This window comes from Trachurus trachurus, assembly GCF_905171665.1.
Source record: "Trachurus trachurus genome assembly, chromosome: 9".
NCBI lineage: Eukaryota > Metazoa > Chordata > Actinopteri > Carangiformes > Carangidae > Trachurus > Trachurus trachurus.
The window spans coordinates 5,632,798-5,643,787 of NC_139895.1; positions in this window are offsets into that span (position 1 = coordinate 5,632,798).

Here is a 10,990-nt window from a genome sequence, read left to right on the forward strand (position 1 = left end):
CCCTATGTGATCTTTGGCTGAGACTTTGACCAGTAAACAAACATTACAACATCTAAACATTAATACCTCTCTTTTCCCCCTGTTGTATAAGAAATGCCTGATAAAAACCAGACTTTCTTGAAAATCTGTTTTTCTTGGTTTTCTTCTTTGTCTCAGATGTTTTACAGTATATTGTCAGTTGGTGAAGTATTATTAATCACTCTGCAAAAAGAACCAAGATCTGTTTTATCTCCTTGTACAGCATAAACTGAGCTTTTCAAGATCTTGTATGTGGGAGTAGTCACCTTTAGGCTACCGTAGTCACTGTGATGATGTCATCAGGGTGAGAATGTTTTAGGGTTAGGGTTAAGTAAAGTGAGCAGCTGAACTACAGCGTGGTTTTTAACTTACTTAAATACTGAGATCAGCACATGCCCAACAGTATATAAGCCACACATTGATGATATGAAATTAGTTGCTCTGTCGCTCTCTTTGCAGTGCACCTCCGTGTACGAAGTTCTGAACTTTATTTTTCTTATCTTTTGCCTATGTATGCGACTCGGGTTGTTTTTCCTTTGCTTTGTTCTGAAGTGAATTAAAGACAACTCTACTTGAAGATCCATCTTTGGTCAGTGTTTAATTGGAGTCTTTGAAGTAAATGTCGGATAAGTTCACAGCCCAAAGGATGAGCTTATTTACTCCGACAGGAGCGACGGCGGCGGAGCGATGTTTCGCTCTGTCGCTCGAGATGAGAAATCCCAACTCTCCGGCCGTCAGTCGCTCAGCGCTCAGCGCTGATTGGCTGCCGTAATCCCGGTGGTGCCGGTGTAAACAGAGACACATGGCAGTGGGCATGACGCCATCAAAGCGAAGAAACTCCATGCTTTCCTCAGCTGTACAAATATAATAGGCTAATATTAATGCTACTACTAGTACTACTACTAGTAGTACTAGTAGTAGTAGCAGCAGCATAAATCACTGCAAAAAGAACCAAGTTCTGTTTTATCTCCCTGTGTTAACTGAGCGTTTCAAGATCTTGTCCTGACAAGAAGAACAGTCTGGTGATGAATCAATGAGGTACAAAATGACGACAGGACAAGTTCATGTTAATGTTCACGTACTTTTAATGAGACTTTCAGTCACAAGGGTCAAACTCTCTGACAGATCTCCTCCATTTTTCTCTCAGGGACAAGGTGTGGCGTTGGGTATGGGCTCACAGCGGTCCGCCACGGCCCGGACCTCTCCCACCTGGACGCTCTCATACGTCCCTGAGATCTTTTTCCTATATTCTCTAGTTTTGGTGACATACTCACGAACTGCAGTGTAAGGGATTTTTAACTCGTACTTATATACCATCATGGTGGCACTGCACATGTGGTTTGGTGGGACGTTCATCTCCACGGTAACAGACTGGGTGATGGTCTCTGATACTGTGGTTCCCTGGGTGAATGACTTTGTTGTTTCAGTGCTAAAGCTAATGCCAGCGCTAACAAACGGGAATGTGGCAGTGATGCTGCCTCCAACTGTGTTTGTAGTGGAAGTACCAGCGTCCCACCTTTGATCCACCTGGATTGCCTTTTCCGTGTCACTTTTTTCACAACTTTTTGGCATTGATTGTTGGCAACACTGGACCTGTGCATGGCCTCTGGGTTATGTCTGGTCACATTTGCCTCATCAGTGTCGTAGACAACATCAGTGAGGCGCCAGCTGATCAAGTCTCCTCTCTCAACCCCCTGTCGAATTGTATCGGCAATACTCTCCGCCATCTCTTAAGAAAAGAAAAGGGACAGGCAAATTTTCATTTCAATCAGACAACTCTGGAATGAGAAGAAATCATTTATTGAGCATAGCAAGCTGAAGCACAGCATGGATAGCATATCCTTGAGCATGGCTGCACTGCATGACCGGCGCGGAGAGAGAGAGCAGGAGAAGCTGCTGCCTGTGAGACGCCAAGCGCCTGTGAGGCTCCGCTTCCGCGGGCAGTGTGTCGGGCTGCCGGCAATTAAAAAAAAAAAAAAAAACTCCGCTCATATCGACAGCTTTACGTCGCGCACAACAACAACAACCAACAACAGCAACAACCAACCAGAAAAAAATGTGAGTGACACTGTGAGTGAGCAGGACTGTGATGGTGACGAGGCCTGTGTGTCGTTTTCCTCCCTAATTGTTTAACGGACAGTAGCTACAGTATTATCTTTTGCACTTGTATAGGAGTGCATGTTACAGAAAAACAAACTGATTTACAGCTTGTTGTTTATAAAGCTGCTGTTCTGTGGACTCATTTATGTGCATGCGCGTCTGTCAGTGAATACAGATTGTTGCAAAGCATTTCCCTCCTCCTGTGATTTATGATGGGAAAAATATGAATGACGTCATCAGCGACTAGTCGACGTCGACTCGACTTTCATAACATTAGAGTCGACTTTAAAAAATCTGAAGTCATGCAACCCCTAGGCTGCAGCAGGTTTGGCGTCAGGCTCTGTCTCATATTCGTTCCCTGAATGATCTGCTTTGCCAGACATTACAGGGAATGAAGTGGACCCCCCACAGGGAATAAAGACACAGAGCCCACAGGTGGATGCTGGGTAGGTGGTGGGTTTGCAAAACCTCATGGGCAGCAAGGCAGCAGCAGTAGCGAAGGCAGAGCAGCAGCATTCATTTGCATAATTTAATATTGTATATTTCTGAATGATTAATTGGCAAAATGAGAAGCAGAAACAACAAGAGTGTTCAGATCATGAATCTTAAACCTGTTCCTGTGCTGAAACTGTTCACTTTGTCAGAAATCATTGTGAAAAGTGACCAGGACCCACCACATCTATAAAACTGTGTGTAGCAGCCACACTAAAAGTTTCAAATGACATTTACTAGAAAGTAATCAGACTTATAAAAGTGTGCAACACTCATCTCCATCAAGCATCGACCTGCTGAGTGAAAACGAAGCCAACACCGAAGCTGCAGTTACTATACTGACCACTAGAGTGAGTCAGTCCTCATAAATCCCCATGATAAAATGTCTAAAACTTAAAATTATCCATCCCTATTTTAAAGAATTGTTTATGTAGATCTAAACCTTTATGAGAGAGACTTTGTGGTCACAGTGTGTCTCTTGTTTCGCTTCGAGTTACCACCAAGTTCGTACACCAGTTCAACTTTCCACTCAGCTTTAAAGCTCCCTGATTATTGACCCATGTCTCTATGATGTTTGACTGAGACTTTGACCATTAAACAAAAACTATAGTGTTTGTTTAATGGTCAAAGTCTCTGCCTATCTAAATATTTAAACCTTTCTTTTTCTCCTAAAAAATGGCTGATAAAACCAAAGTTTCTTGAAAACCAGTCTTTCTTGGTTTTCTTCCTACTCCACTCTGCAGCGTTGCAACCACTGTGTAGTTAAATAATAAATATTTAACTCTGTATGAATAAGATCATTTATGACAAAATATCAATTAACAGCGTTTGTCATTGTTGGTTTATAAATGTCAAATCCACCGTTTATCATATAAAGTGGTGCTATATTTGTTAAATTCATTAATAAAGTGCTAGAAAGTTGGCTTTTTACCATTTTTGCTCACGAATATGCAATTTTCCAAAAGATAAAGTATGAAACATAACAATTGCACTTTCCACTTTTAGCTTCTTTGAAAACAAAAAAATCTCTATGATTTCTTATGGTTTTGTGTGTGTGTGTGTGTGTGTGTGTGTGTGTGTGTGTGCTTTTTTAAAACATTTTATTTATACAGCGCTTTTACAGCTCTCAAAGACACTTTACATAAAACCAAATACAGAGGAAATAAAATACAACAACAAAAAATACATAAGTGCTCAGTGCAGAGAGGAAGAAAGAGAAATAAATAAAGTACATGGAAGGACAAACAATGTGCAATAACTATGTGTGTTTGTGATTAAGAAAACTGATGGGGGCACAGAAAGACAGCTATTGCTACAGGTTAAAAGCAGATTTAAAAAGGTGGGTCTTGAGGTTATGGTTATGGCTTTGTGGGTGAGGAGGAGGAGCTTGAAGTTAATTCGATGTGGGACAGGGAGCCAGTCTAAGTTTTGCAGTACAGTACAGGGGTGACGTGTTCGCGGGAGCGGGTGTGGGTGTCATGGTTATAATAGTAAACATGATAAAAAGCTAAGTTTAAAACAAGAGCTAATGGCAGAGAAGAATAATCCTGAATGATACAAATGTTGTTTAAAACAGGATATAATGGCTGAAAATAATAATAGTTAATGGTAAGACCTGATTAAAAAGATAGTTCATGATTTTCATATGTTAAAATAGCAATTCAGTAGAAAGAGTGAGTTTAAAAAGAATAATAATTCATTGTTTTCATGTGTCTTGAGTTAAAAAGGTTAAAATGATGATTGATCATCTATTCTGTGTTCAACTGCTTTTGTCTGGCAGGTATGGAAGACGACAACAGAGACAGTAACAGCACTTATTGATAAATGTAGTTGATTTTATATCATTTTCTGTTTACAACCTTTGACTTACCTTTTATCGAAATTCACTTGCAACTGTTATTTTTTTGGAACGTCAATTGTTTTGTTTTCTTTATCAAGTCTGTGGCGAATGTGCTGCACAGTGATCGATTGTTGATGCCTGTTTTCCGATGTTGTCGGAGAAGCAGTATGGCTGACTGATGAGAATACACACTGGCTGCTAACGTGTCGTGCTTGTGTAGTTTTTCCACCCTTTTTACTTTATCTTTTCCCCGGCAACGGGGCGTAACATGGGCGAGGAGGCGGGCAGCTGAGTTTTGAATGTAATGAAGTTTGTTGAGAACCTTGGATGATGAGCCATAGAGGATGCTACTGCAGTAGTCGAGTCGTGAGGTGACGAATGCATGGATGAGAGTTTCAGTGGTCAGAGAAGGAGAGTAATGGACCAAGGCAAGGCAAGGCAATTTTATTTGTATAGCCCGTTTTTACAAACAGTTTGTCTCAAAGGGCTTTACATGGCATCATAACAACATCCTCTGTCCTTAGACCCTCACATCGACTGAGGAAAAACTCCATAGAAAACCCTTTTAACAGGGAAAAATTGGAGAAACCTCAGGGTGAGCAACAGAGGAGGGATCCCTCACCCAGGACAGGTGAGCAATGTTCTTGAGGTGAAAGAAAGCAGTTTGGGAGAGGCGGCTGATGTGATGTTCAAATGAGAGTTTATTGTCAAAGATGATACCAAGGGTACGGATGAACAGGGAGGATAGGGTGGTGTTATCAATGCTGAGGGATAAGTTCTGGGTCGATGTGGCGAGGGATTTTGGGCCGATGAGTATGATTTGTCACAGTTCAGTTGAAGGAAGTTAGTTTGCAGCCATGATTTTAGTTCTGTCAGACAATTGGTGAGGGTAGAGTGGGTGGCAGGGGTGATGGATTTTGTAGAAATGTAGATTTGGATGTCGTCGGCGTAGCAGTGGAAACGGAGACTATGACAACTTTAATTGTACATGAGGCAACTTTCATATGAGGCAAGGCAGGGGAATTTTATTTCTATGTTTGCCCATTTTTACAAACACCTTAGACCCTCACATCGACTGAAGAAAACCCTTTTAACGGGGGGGGGGGGGGGGGGGGAATTGGAGAAACAATTGTCTGAGCGACAGACAGACAGACGTGCAATAAATGTACAGACAAGGAAAACAGTTGGAATGGAATTGGTCAGTTATATGGCCAGTGGCTATTTATATAATCTATTATTGTCCAATAAATATTATATTTATTTGACAGGTTTTCAATTTATCGTTAAAAAACATTTATAAAATGCTGGAATTTCAGAAACTCCATGCTTTCCTCAGCTGTACAAATATAATAGGCTAATATTAATGCTACTACTATTACTATTACTAATATTACTACTACTAATAATAATAATAATTATTATTATTATTATTAATATAATAATTATTAGTAGTACTAGTAGTAGTAGCAGCAGCATAAATCACTGCAAAAAGAACCAAGTTCTGTTTTATCTCCCTGTGTTAACTGAGCGTTTCAAGAACTTGTCCTGACAACAAGAACAGTCTGGTGATGAATCAATGAGGTACAAAATGACGACAGGACAAGTTAATGACTGAGACTTTGACCATTAAACAAAAACTATAGCGTTTGTTTACGTAATGGTCAAAGTCTCTGCCTATCTAAATATTTAAACCTTTCTTTTTCTCTTAAAAAATGGCTGATAAAACCAAAGTTTCTTGAAAACCAGTCTTTCTTGGTTTTCTTCCTGCTCCACTCTGCAGCGTTGCAACCACTGTGTAGTTCTAAATATTTAACTCTGGATAAATAAGATAATTTATGACAAAATATCAATGAACAGTAATGCAGTATAAGTGTTCATCTAGTTAGTTTGTTGATCATTAACTTCCAATGTTTTTTTAAAACCCATGACATGTCTTGAAAAACTGGTTTGTCATTGTTGGTTTATAAATGTTGAATCCACCTTTATTATATATAGTGATGCTATATTCGTTAAATTCATTAATAAAGTGCTAGAAAGTTGGCTTTTTACCATTTTTGCTCACATGAATGAGTATGTAATTGCACTTTTCACTTTTAGCTTCTTGATTTCTTATGGTTTTGTGTGTGTGTGATTACACTTTAATTGTACATAATAATAATAATAATAATTCATTAATTTTGTATAGCGCTTTTTCAGTGACCCAAAGACGCTTTTACATGAGGCAAAGCAAGGGAATTTTATTTGTATGTTTGCCCATTTTTACAAACATTTTGTACATAGCATCATTAGAACATCCTCTGCCCTTAGACCCTCACATCGACTGAAGAAAACCCTTTTAACGGGGGAAAAATTGGAGAAACCTCATGGTGAGCAACAGACAGACAGACGTGAAATAGATGTGTACAGACGAGGAAAACAGTTGGAATGGAATTGGTCAGTTATATGGCCAGTAGCTATTTATATAATTTATTATTGTCCAATAAATATTATATTCATTCAACAGGTTTTCAATTTATCTTTAAAAACCATTTATAAAGTGCTGGAATTTTAGAAACTCTTTTACAATTAAATAAAAAATGTAAAAACAAAAAAAACTGAGTAGCCAAAAAAAAACATGTTATATGGCTAGTATTTTTTATAAATAAAATAAATATGATTTATATAAATATTATATTCAATCGTCAGGTTTTCAATATATCGTTGCTGTAATTTCAGAAACTCCATGCTTTCCTCAGCTGTACAAATATAATAGGCTAATATTAATGCTACTACTATTACTACTACTACTACTATTATTATACAGGACAAGATCTTGTCCTGACAAGAAGAACAGTCATATAATTGTCTGGTGATGAAATCAATGAGGTACAAAATGACGACAGGACAAGTTCATGTTAATGTTCACGTACTTTTAATGAGACTTTCAGTCACAAGGGTCAAACTCTCTGACAGACCATCTCCTCCATTTTTCTCTCAGGGACAAGGTGTGGCGTTGGGTATGGGCTCACAGCGGTCCGCCACGGCCCGGACCTCTCCCACCTGGACGCTCTCATACGTCCCTGAGATCTTTTTCCTATATTGTCTAGTTTTGGTGACAGCCTCACGAACTGCAGTGAAAGGGATTTTTAACTCGTACTTATATACCATCATGGTGGCACTGCACACGTGGTTTGGTGGGACGTTCATCTCCACGCCAACAGACTGGGTGATGGTCTCTGATACTGTGGTTCCCTGGGTGAATGACTTTGTTGTTTCAGTGCTAAAGCTAATGCCAGCGCTAACAAACGGGAATGTGGCAGTGATGCTGCCTCCAACTGTGTCTGTAGTGGAAGTACCAGCGTCCCACCTTTGATCCACCTGGATTGCCTTTGTCAGTGTCACTGTTTTCACAACTTTTTGGCATTGATTGTTGGCAACACTGGACCTGTGCATGGCCTCTGGTGGATGTCTGGTCACATCTGCCCCATCAGTGTTGTAGACAACATCAGTGAGGCGCCAGCTGATCAAGTCTCCTTTTAAAATCTCAGTCTGCAGTAGAATTATATCGGCAATTATGGTCGCGATCTCTGAAGAAGAAAAAAGGGACAGGCAAATAATTAACATTTATTTTCATTTAGCTAATATATATTGTATATTTCTGAATGATTCATTGGCAAAATGAGAAGCACAAACAACAAGAGTGTTCAGATCATGAATCTTAAACCTGTTCCTGTGCTGAAACTGTTCACTTTGTCAGAAATCATTGAGCTAAGTGAAAAGTGACCAGGACCTGTAGCAGCCACACTAAAAGTTTCAAATGACATTTAAGCTGCGTTCACACCGGACCTTTTGTTTTTCGAAAGAGCGACGAGTTTAGGCTACATGTTAAGTCAATGCAAACGAGCAATTGAGCGTTTAATCGCCCAGGCGAAAAAATGCTGGGGCTCGGAGCGACGGCGGCGGAGCGATGTTTCGCTCTGTCGCTCGAGATGAGAAATCCCAACTCTCTGGCCGTCAGTCGCTCAGCGCTCAGCGCTGATTGGCTGCCGTAATCCCGGTGGTGCCGGTGTAAACAGAGACACATGGCAGTGGGCATGACGCCATCAAAGCGAAAATGGCTCTGTGCCAAATTGACGAGCGAATGCAGCTGAGCGACGGAGCGTTTTTTCCAGAGGGATACGAGCGACAGCGACAAAAATAAAAGGTCCGGTGTGAACGCACCTTTACTAGAAATTATAAAACGGAAAGGTGAAATCCGGCAATCTGATTGGTTGTTAGCCGTGGTATAATGAGCATACCATGGCTACTATTCTAAAGCCTTATCACAGCGTAGGCTATCACTCCGCGTCAGGCACGTATGACTGAATGGAAGTTGTTGTCATGTATCCATGACAACGGACTGTTGCAGTCCGTAGCAGAAGACAGTTGACTTGGAGCTAACGTCTAGAGAGGTGGGACTATTTTTTCCACAGTGAGGCTATTGGATAATATGTATTTCTGGTTGAATAAAACTACATAAAATTGATTGCGTATCCCTCTTGCATATTGCCTTTATTGGTAACCGTTTTTTTCCCCGCGTCCGGCCGAACAACGCCCCTTAGCTGTGGTATAGCTGCAGTTACTCTACTGACCACTAGAGTGAGTCAATCCTCATAAATCAGTAAAATGTCTAAATCTTTACATTTTAAAGCCCATCCCTATTTTAAAGAATTGTTTTTGTAGATCTAAACCTTTGTGAGAGACAGTTCCTGTTCTGCACCTACACAGAGGTTATCACACAACTCAAACACTAAGGAGTACAGACTCAAGACAAACAATGTGTTGCATACTGGCTAAGTTGTTTTAAAATCAAAATAAAATACACTAAAATGTTGCTGTTTTTGTTGTTGTTGTTTGTTTTGTTTTTGTTTGTTGTTGTTGTTGTTTTTTTACATAATTTTCTGTCATGTTAAAGCCCATCATAATATACTGATGTGTGTAGCAAAACATGACATCCACTCTTCACTCAGTGTTGTGTGTTTGGTATTTTTGGCAAACATTCCCACCTCAACCCTCCTTCCCTGTCCCAGATAAACCCAACAGAAACAACATCAGCAAGACACATTAATAATACTAGTATGTGTTTCACCTTGTTATGGGTATAGGTTTGTGTGGGTATTTTTGCCGCTATTTCTTGCCCAGGTACCGTGGTGCTGCTGACGTCATCACGTCGCCCTTCGTCATCCTTCGTCATCCTCGTCATCCTCGTCATCTCACGTCCGAGCCGGAAACCGGAAGCCGGAAGCCAAGACGTTATAAAAGCCGGCTGGAGGGGCAGATCGGTGGGCAACAGTCACAGTCTGCACGAGGCTGTTGGCCCCTCGCCGTGTTCCTTTTTCCTTTGTCTTTGGTTGGGGGTTAGGCTTTAGCTTTGGTTGTTATTGTTTTGGTTCGGGGATTGTTTTTCCCCTGGTTTGTTTGTGGCTTTTCTTTTAGTTTATGGGTGGCGTTCCTTTTTGTACTTCGTTGCTCCTTTTTGTTTGGTTATTGGTTTGACGCCACCCGTTACGCCCCCAGTTACTCTTGTTACCTTATTGTTTATCCAATAAATCCACTTATCATTGCCTCTTGTCTCCTGCGCACTCCTTTGTTACTGCTCCCTCACCCCTAGACTCAAGGGGGGTCGTAACAAATTGGGCGCTCGTCCGGATCTTTGTAAACCTTTTGAAGTAGTCCGAGTTATTGTGTGCAGGGTAGCGTAGCATAGTGTTATGCCACGCTTTGTTTTGGCTCAGTTTGTAAGAAATCCCACACTTGATCAAATCGAGGTCTGTAAACGGAAGAATCTAGAGGCCATTGCGAGGCATTTCGGCTTCTCGGTAGCACCAAAAGCGGTAAAAGCAGAGCTAAAAAAGCAGGTCATGAGCAAACTTGAGGAGATGGAAGTTTTGCCTCCGGTTTTTCCTCCGGTAGCTCCAGTGCAGGCGGATGGCGCCCTGCAGCTGGGTAGTCAGGGGAGTCCCCCACGTGCAGCGGCTGGCGAGGTTATGGGGCAAGGTGCCCTGGGCGTTGACTTGGAGGGAGGTGCGCGGGGCAAAACGCCGTTCACCCTTCCTCGGTTTGAGCCCTTGTCTCCGGGGTCTTCCAGTGGGCGAGACGAGGCACGGGTGAAAGTCCGGTTGGCTCGTCTTCAGCTGGAGTCCGAGGAGCAGGCCCGCCAGGCCGACCGTGAGTTCCGCCTGCAAGTCAAAAAAATGGAACTTGAAATCGAGGCTGACACGGCCGTCAGGCTGAGGAAGCTTGAGCTCGATGCCCAAGGGCAGGCTCAGCGTGTGTCAGAGCCGGTAGGCATGTCATCCATATCTCCCAGTTTGTCTCGTAACCATTTTGACATCAGTAAACATGTGGCGTTGGTGCCACCTTTTCGGGAAGCCGAGGTGGACTCGTACTTTAACACATTTGAGCGCTTGGCCATTGCTTTGAAGTGGCCCGATGACGTGTGGCCACTGTTGTTACAATGTAAATTGCATGGGAAAGCCCAAGAGGTGGTTTCGGCGCTCCCTCTTGAGGATAGTTTGAGGT